This window comes from Cydia splendana, chromosome 6, assembly GCF_910591565.1.
Source record: "Cydia splendana chromosome 6, ilCydSple1.2, whole genome shotgun sequence".
Taxonomy (NCBI): Eukaryota; Metazoa; Arthropoda; class Insecta; order Lepidoptera; family Tortricidae; genus Cydia; species Cydia splendana.
The window spans coordinates 21,707,502-21,717,313 of NC_085965.1; the positions used below are offsets into that span (position 1 = coordinate 21,707,502).

At 39.2% G+C, this 9,812-nt stretch overlaps 1 long non-coding RNA gene across 1 annotated transcript in view; it reads right to left on the minus strand.

The window, feature by feature from the left end:
- LOC134791807 (uncharacterized) overlaps positions 1-9,355 on the minus strand; it is a 97,682-nt gene extending 88,327 nt beyond the window's left edge. Inside the window, exons 1-2 of the long non-coding RNA XR_010144332.1 lie at positions 9,280-9,355; positions 5,687-5,811 (exon numbers count right to left, since the gene is read on the minus strand). This is a non-coding gene — a long non-coding RNA (uncharacterized LOC134791807). The remainder of the gene's footprint in view (positions 1-5,686; positions 5,812-9,279) is intronic.
- Between the last annotated feature and the right edge of the window lie 457 nt (positions 9,356-9,812).

The following is a 9,812-nucleotide window of genomic DNA, read 5'->3' on the forward strand; positions in this document are numbered from 1 at the left end:
ATGAGCACCTACGAGATTTACTACCTATTAATTGAATGTGAATGGGAGGCTTGAATGGAGAGTTTCAGATTTTAACAAATATTCCGACACTAAATTTTAATTTTTAATGCGATTAGTTGGGTGGATCAACTTTTTGTGCACCTGTTTGCCATGTTTGTAAGTTTTAATTTTATAAATTGGGTGAATCAACTTTTTTGTGCACCTGGTTACCATAGCTACGTCGCCTGGGTCACACTTTGAAATAGCCATTAGTATGAAATTTTATCGCATTAAACCGGCTCGTTTGGTAATTTTAAGGTCATTTCTTAATACGATAGAAATTTACTTCGGTAAAAAGTAAGTACTAACAGCATTTTTTCCAAAAAAAAACTACCTTACTATTATTCCCTGGCTCACAGGACAGAATATCAGAAAAAACAAGTTCTTTGACCCCATCAAGAACATTATTAATAAGGATATATTTTTTTTTAATGTTTTCTTGACTTTGCGCGGTTCCTGGTAATGTAGCATAGACCATTTTAAATTAGAACAAAGTTGCATCAAAATTAAATTCAACCACATTTCCTTCACTGTAATGATTTTAATATTAATTGCATATTTTGAACATGTAAAAATATTAGATTAAGCAAAACACACATTTGAAAATGAGGTTGAAGTGTATGAGGTTTTCAAAACTTCAAGGCCGTTGAGCGAGCGTTATTTTCAATACAGATCGCAATTAGGTATTACCACAGAATAAATAATAGTTGGTATTACCATAGAGTAATATTATAAGTAAAGAAAGAGTGGTAACTCCATACCTATATACTTTTCTTACCAAAACGCGCGTTATTTCGTAGTCGACATCTAGCGTCATGTAGCGGAATTTATCAGTACTGCTAGTTGACAATAGATGTCGCGGCGAACGAAAACTCTAATGCTGAACAATTTTCAGCTAATACATACTACAACCGGATTAACTGGAAGTCTATTATCAACCCCTTCTGCTTATAATATTAGTTTTAATTGTTTTAATACATTTTTCGTCAGCTTAGCTTAGCTACACTTGTGACATCAGGCCCTTATTTCACCACGGTGACAGGTGCGACAATTGTCGACATCACTGTTACTGACGTCACAGGCCTCCATAGGCTACGGTAACCGCTTACCATCGGACAGGCGGTGTGCTTGTTTGCCACCAACATGTTAATAAAATAAAAACTCCATTATATCGCCAGTTAATAAAGTACTTATTTTGCGAAGCTAATGACAATTGTCACAAAAAACACGACAATTGTCACGAAATTCCGACACAGAACTCATTTCCTGATGGTTCCACTAAATGACGTTAGATGTCGACTACGAAATAACGCGCGTTTTGGTAAGAAAACTGATGTATGGAGTTACACTTGAAATATCAACATTTTTGTAAAATGACACACCCCATTGTTGCAATTGTACTCTATGCATTAACTACCTTTATTAGATTATCAATTTCAGTTATGACACTTATCAGATCGATAAAAAATATTGTACAGGTATGATTCATCGAAAGAAGCCGCCAACGGATAGGTATGCGTAACCAGCATATTATATACAGGGTGGCTAAAAAATAAGTGCATTCCCGTTGCCAGGGAGGTTTTCGGATTATACTGAGCAACTTTTACTACGGGACCAATCACGAAATTGTACCCCCCTGTACCCACCGAGTTTAATTTCAAGAAATTTAACCTATTTAAACAACTTTTTTCTAAATACTTATAGTCCTTTGCAAAACCTTATAAAATGCCCAAGCTTCCTACAAACACTAGTACCAAGTACCTACCACCAAACCGCCTTTGAAAAGTTCTAAAGTGCAGTAGAAAACTTTTCCGCGAAGAAATCTCATAACTTGAAAGCGATTAACTTTAGCCTCGTGAGGTTCTGTGCAAAATATCTCACTTATTCCATATTTTATTTCGATTTCTATTAATTTTCAATTAATCTATAGTTGATTATGGGACTGCTACATAATGAAAGGCATTTAAATACGAGTGTGAGTTTATAAAACGAGCCGAAAGCGAGTACAGTTTTTTAATGCTAATTATGTACAGTTACCCCTCCCTCAGCAATGAGGGACCGATTGAAGAGAGAGAGAGAGATGTACAGTTACATATACTAATCTACACACATATTATTATTATAAGCTCTCTATGACGTGTCCAAGAACCGCAAGTTACGTCCGTACAAATATTACACAACACAGAAATACACATTCTGTGAAAATTCAAAGGTGTAGAGATTCATAAGATACTCGTTAATAGACAGACAAATGGTCAGCGGATTCTTACTAATGGGGTCCCGCTTACACCCCTTGGGTGCCCTTAAGATCATCAATATAACTGAAGATTTACCCTTTTTGAAGCTCAATTACTCCCCTAGTTATAAATAAAGACAGCACCCATTCCGGGAACGGTCTGAACGAGTGGTTACAAATGGGTCGGGGCAGCAACCACTGACCCCGTGTCGCGGGCTAATCTGTGCCCATCTGTCTTGCTGTGCGGACGGAGGGTGGCGCGAGAGTAGCAAGCGGGGCGATTTTTATTAATTTTTGCTATATTGCATACTACAAATAAGTAAAAATGGACTCAATACGTTACGGCATTATCTTTCTATCGCACTGCAATACTGCTCAAGCAATGCGGTGCGACATTGCTGCTAACTGCGTTGCGGCCACAAATGTCAAAAATCCGGGCAGCAACATCGATTTTACATTTGCGGCAGTAATGCAGTGGGCAGCATTACTGCAGCACCCATTTCGGGAACGGTCTGAACGAGTGGTTACAAATGGGTCGGGGCAGCAACCACTGACCCCGTGTTGCGGGGTAATCTGTGCCCATCAATCTGTCTTGCTGTGCGGGGAAGGGCGGCGCGAGAGTAGCAAGCGGGGCGATTTTATTAATTTTTACCATAGGTACTCCTTATTACCTACCATTTTTTAAGATATCGTCTTACGAAAGTTCATATTTTCACCACGTCGTCCATTGGCGTCGATTGTAGTCCCCCACCACCAACTTGGCACATAGTCAATAGATAAAATTTCATATGTCATCATTACATTATGATAAATCAATAGAATACGTTTACAGAAAAATAATATTTGCGTAAGTATTTCTAAACAAAAACTTTTAATTCCTAATCATAATCAATCAAGTATTATTAAGATATTATCTCTTAATTCTCGTCAAAACTTATTATTATAAGTACAATATTAATTGATAAGATATTAAAACTGTTCAAATCTAAAACATCTGTAATTTTCCTTTTTTCATGCCACTAACGGCCCAATTCGAACTTAAAATACGTCAATTAATATAACTAGAAACGATATGGATTAGTGTTAAATGTGACGTTTCTTCAAACAAAAACGTCACTTTTGACACTGACACATCAAATCCATATCGTTTCTAGATCTATTAATTGTAGTATCTTAAGTTCGAATCGGGCAGTATGCTCCCTGTAGAATATAGTAACAGAATAAGTAAATGTAGTGCATAGTTATTTTCCATCGTGTTTTCACGGAAACGTATTAACGTGTCTTGCTATTTCAGTCAGTATCGGTATAAAAAGTACTGAGGTTGGCCGAAGTAGCATGACAATCGAACGTTTCCGAGAAAATACCATAGAAAACAATCATGCACTACATCTGTACATAATCTGTACACACGCTTTGAAGCGTGTATACGACGTGTCTTAATGCACCTAGACACAAAAAGAATTTCGGAACTACTCTTGTCGTCTCAGTGATAAGTTAAACCCGCTGATCTTTTAACACTTGCACACCTCACGAAAAGCAAGACGTTACTTAGTTCAAACACTGGCGTATACGTATCTTCTTTCGGCTTAAGAATGCAATTTCCAACGCAATTTAACATAAAATGTTTGAGTTGCTGCTCAGCATACATCGTCCGAGCGTTATATATTATGGCTCAGATATCACTTAAGGTGACAGTCCATTTCCAACGACAGCAGCACTACCATTCATTTTACTATGGAAATTGACAATAACACCGACGCGCTCGTACTAGTAGTGCAGCTGCGGTCAGAAATGGAATGTTACCCTTATTTACTTACTTACTGCTATAGCGCAGCGACCAAGGTGCGAGACGTGGATGACGTCATCACCAAGCTTAAATGGAGTTGGGCGGGACATGTTGCTAGGCAGAGTGATGGCAGGTGAACCAAAATGTTGAAGGATTGGTGGCCGCTTTCAGATGAAAGAAGCTCCGTTGGCTCGTTAGGTGGATGCCATTCGGAAAATCGCAGGGCACTTTTGGATTAGAATAGCCCAGGACCGGGATAACTGGCGTACACGAAGAGGCCTATGCTCAGCAGTGGGCGACTGAAGGCTAGAATGATGATGATGATAGCGCAGCGACCCGAAGTGGATCTTGGCCTCCAACACCAAAGACCGCCATGTTGGGTTTACCCTTCATAAGCATTAATTGCCGCTGGAAAAAAAATTGCATTCTTATAATTCAGGCTAAATTATAATTTCTTTTAATATCGTTTAAGCACTGAAACTTAAACCTCGTTACGCGGTTGTGTTAAAAATACTGCTGATAGCCTTACCACGAGTTTGACACTGACATATTCGCTAGCGTATGCGTACCTAACTTAGGTACCTTCTATGCATCTCGTTCGTACTGGCATATTAGTGCGAGCAAGATGTAGGTATATACAAAATAAATTACGTAGACGTTAGTGAATATGTCATTGTCAGTATACACTAGGTAGGTATGCCTAATATTTTAATACATGACAATATTTATTTCCTGGGGCCCATTTCTCGAATGGTTATAAGTCTAATTTTATTAGTGTGTTACCATGGTAACACATACGACTTGACAGTTCGTGGACTGATATTATTAGTCTAATACCGTTCGAGAAATGGGCCCCTGCTTCGCCTGTTTCACATATAGGGTATGCGTGATTATCATATCATATTTCTCAGAATGCTGCGAACCAGGTCAACCGTAAATACTGGTAGATCAGAGGGGCTGCTAGGACGTTATTTCCATCGTTATATCGAGAAATCAGGAACGGCATTTATAATTCTGAAATATGTAGTAGGTACCTACTTGATTTGAATTGTTAGAAAAATATAGAATAATACATTTATTCCACATTCACTTGCAGCAAAAAGCTATGTGCCTAGAGTTAGACCAAGAAAAGTCTGCAGTGATTTTTATAGCCCACGCAGTGCAAGTGTAATTTTAAACGTCAAACTTCTATGAAATTATGACGTATAAATAACACTTGCACTGCGTGGGCTATCAAAAATCGCTGCAGACTTTTCTTGGTCTAACTCTATGTGCTACTCGTACGCTTATAAACGATTAAATATTTTTTCGCTTTCTGGCGAAAAACACCTACGACCTAACCGCCAGGTAGCGGGTCGCTGGTAGTGAATGTGAGGACACAAAAAATATTAACAAATTAATTAAAAACAAACAAGCGCAAAGAAGGACTCCCTCAGCTCAGCATAACGCCATGGTGCTGATTTTCAGCGGGGACTGTTCTTACAACTATACAATGGCGACACATTGACCATCTCAATTCGCTTTATAATTGCAATTATAATTTATCAGACATCATTTTAGTTTCCTGTCGCCAACTGCTGAGCATAGGCCTCTTCGTGTCCGTTACTTATAGGTACTGGTCCTACCTATAGGGCTAAGATGGTCGGCTTTTTATTATTTGTCACCATGTCTGTCACGTTCTAACAAATATGTAAGTGCGAAAGTGACGCATGGCATGACAGGTGATAAAAATGTTACCATGATAACGCTTCTGGGCTAGACTCATCCACAAGTGCCCCGCGATCTTCCGGATGTCGTCCACCCAACGACCTAACGGATGCCAGGCGCTTCTTTCATACGATAGCGCCCACCAATTTCTTTTTCTTAGCCCGTTACATCAGTGTCTGCTGCTGGGCAAAGGCCTCTCCCCTTGTCTTCCATGACTCTCGACATAGTGCCTCCTCCGGCCTTGAGAATGAGAAAGGTGTCTAGGTCGTCCCGCCATCTCCCACTGGGCCTGCCGCGTTCTCGCCCTTCTTCTGGCATCTACTTATTAACAATTATTATTGCTAAATTCATGTAGGCGTACCTTTTTAGATGAAAAGGTACATTCTAAATATTTTCAACATTCAATTACGAACTAATCCCACAAATTTCAAACAAAACTTCAGCGTCCAAATGAATTAAAATTTTCCTTATTCTTAATCCGCGATTGAGTTTCGGGGGCCAGAGATCGGGAGGGGCATAATTAGTCATTAAACTTCCAGATTTCTACGCAAACTTGCACGAAAGTGAGATTTTAGACCACTTTAACTTTAACAAGACTTTCAGCTTTTGGACGCTGTGTCTGTGTATTAAGATCGGTTTTTAAAAATTTCAGCCGCATTTTAATATTTGGCGAAATGAAGTTAAGTTTTGAGTGGCCTCGGTTGGAGAATCGGATGAGAACGTTTGTAAATTAGTTGGGGAGCTTTGACTCGGCTGATGCATTCAAATCAAATATAAATAATTTTAGCCGGGATCGTTATGCGGCAGTTTTCAACTTACTAATTACAATGTTTTAATTATATTTCGAGCGGAGTTTGCCTCGATCGCTTTACTCGCTAACGGGTAAGTTAAACATTGTTACACGGATAAGGGTAACATTCCATTTCTGACCGCAGCTGCACTACTGGTACTGAACGCGTCGGTGTTATTGGCAATTTTCATAGTAAAATGAACAGTAGTGCAGCTGTCGTTGGAAATGGACTGACACCTTTAATCCGAGTAATAGGGAATATCATGCGAAACTCTGCGTAGGGGGCGTACCACAATCCATCACAATCTGGGGGTCTACCACGAAACAAGAAAATCGAAATTTCGTTATCTAACCTCTCTATCACTCTTGCATATTCGAGCGATAAAGAGGCAGATAACTAAATTTCGATTTTCGCGTTTCTCGGTAGGCCCTTGTTAACAAACCACCTTGATACATCAATGTCATATTTAATTGTCTGTGAAAACTTGTCAAAAAACAGTTTAAGGCACAGTATGTATAAGTTACTCTATGGTTTACTAGCTAGCTTAGTGCTGCACTCTGGCGGCAGAACATTGCAGTAATACCCCTTATTATTAGCGCAAAATGTAGCAACTTTGCTCCCCACTGGGTAATTTATTCACCTCCTTTTTTGAAGTCAGTTAAAAACAATGCGAAGATAATAAATACTATTACCCGGTTTTAACTTTCAAAGGCAGGGGCTATCTGACCCACACGCATTAACTTAAATATATAAATAAATAGTACTTATCGCGTTAGTTACTTTTCGCGGATTAGCAAAGTAATATTTTGGTTTTAATTTAATAGTAATAGTAGACCTTTGCGGGCCTCAATATTAATTATTCCAAACAAACGACCTTGAAAGTATGTTTTATTTAATAGAAAGCCATGTCATTTCAGAAGGGCTAAGGGCCGGCTCTTTATCATTTGTCACCATATCTGCCACGTTCTAACAAGTAGGTATGTAAGTGCGAAAGTGACGCATGACATGACAGATGATAAAAACGCGACCATGATACCGCTGCAGACAAGTCAAATTTAGTGCTTTTCTCTTCTTCTTCCTCGCGTTATCCCGGCATTTTGCTACGGCTCATGGGAGCCTGAGGTCCGCTAGTAGTTTTTACGAAAGCGACTGCTATTTGACCTTCCGACCCAGAGGGGAAACTACGCCTTAATAGGATTAGTCCGGTTTCCTCATGATATTTTTCCTTAAACGAAAAGCGACTGGTGAATAATCAAATGATATTTCGTACATAGGTAACTTCCGAAAAACTCATTGGTAAGAGTCGGGGTTTGAACCTGCGACCTCCGGATTGGAAGTCACACGCTCTTACCGCTAGGCCACCAACACTTTAGTGCTCAAATTTAGTGCTTTTCTCTAACCCAGCTTTTTTAACCAGCAAAGTCATCCTTGCCAGCTATTTTTGAGAAAAGATAATTCAGAAACAATACTAAATATACTGTCCAGTTAGTTATACTCCTAAAAGCATCACCCGACCCAAACCCATTACTCCCGCGAGTATATCATGCATCCGGGCTGAGACGTGAATTAATTGATGCGCCTGAGACGCTAATGAAGGCCCATTGTTACGACATTCATCACTAAACATGTGTACCGTGCCAAGGATTCGGAAATTTGGAGAAGGTGAAGGTTATTCTGGGATCTATTACCTAGTTAGTTAGTTAGTGCTTCTAGGCATTTTCCGCAAAAATATTCAGAAGCACTTACTAATCTATTACCTACTCTATTTCTCATCAGGGTCATTCTCAAAAAACTGTCTGTGACCTGTGACAGTGACAGTTACGTTTCGTTCGCTACGGAGCATAAACGAGTGGCATGTTGGCTACGCATTCAGATACTATTGGCACATTGTTTTATCCGCTATTATTCAATGAATTTATTTAATTAAAATCACTTGCAAATATACAGTGCTGAACTAAAACACTTACACATTAATTACATTTTAAACATTAAAACATATTGTAATAATTATATTGTTAGTACATTACGATACAAGTGCGAAAAGTAGGAAATTCACAACGAGTTTAAAACACGACCGCAGGGAGAGTTATAAATCGACACGAGTTGCGAATTACCTTTTCGCAAGTGTATTGTACAACGTTTAAAAGTTCGACATACGCACGTATCGTGCTATAGTTACCTACCCTAAAAATATAGAAGCTTAGTCACAATGGGGTTGGCAACTGTCAAAGGTTTGCCTAGATGGCGCCATCATAGCTTGCCCCTTTTTCTATGAGATTTGGCTTAAAGAGCTGGCATCCAGGGTATTAAAAAAACAAAAATTTGACACAATTCTAGGGATTGACGGGGCAAGCTATGATGGCGCCATCTGCTAAAAACTTCCACCGGCCAACCCCATTTGTAACTCCATGTATCTGTATCATACAAACAGCGTTATCGTTCGCTAATGCTCCGTATATCGCATGCGCCCTATCTCAGCCATATACATGTCATATAAGTGTTATATATGTGTCGTGTAAATTCTTGATAAAGGGCCGTCGTGATTTATGCTCCTTATGCTTAATTACTGTTTCTGTTCCGCTCCATTATGTAACGTTAACTTATGCTTGTTCTTACGGGGTGGAAGTTTAAAACAATTATTCAACATTGTTAGTAAGCTTGGGTGGCTTAACGGGCCGTATAACTTTCAAATGGTCGCGGGTTTGAGCCCCGGCTCGTACCAGTAGGGCTAAGATGGTCGGCTCTTTATCATTTGTCACCATGCCTGTCACGTTCAAATGAATATGTAAGTGCGAAGTGACGCATGGCATGACAGGTGATAAAAATACGACCATGATACACCGCTGCAGTAGGACTAAGATGGTCGGATCTTTATCATTTGTCACCATGCATGTCACGTTCTAACAAATACGTAAGTGCGAAAGTGACGCATGGCATGACAGGTGATAAAAATGCGACCATGATACCGCTACTGGTTCTAATTCAGACGACGCTTTTCATACATTTTGTATGAGTCGCGGCAATTAGACCGGAGACATATTTTTTGAGAATGACCGACCAATAAGATTCTTGAAGCACAAAATAGAAATTGATATTTACGAAGCTCTTTTATTTTATTTTATTTTATTTTGTAAGGAGTACCAACAGATTATATAGATTTAGGTAACAATACAAAGCCAATTACAGGTACTCACAGATAGAAATGAAGTAAACAATACATCAAACGGAACGGAACGGAAACGGTGTGATAACG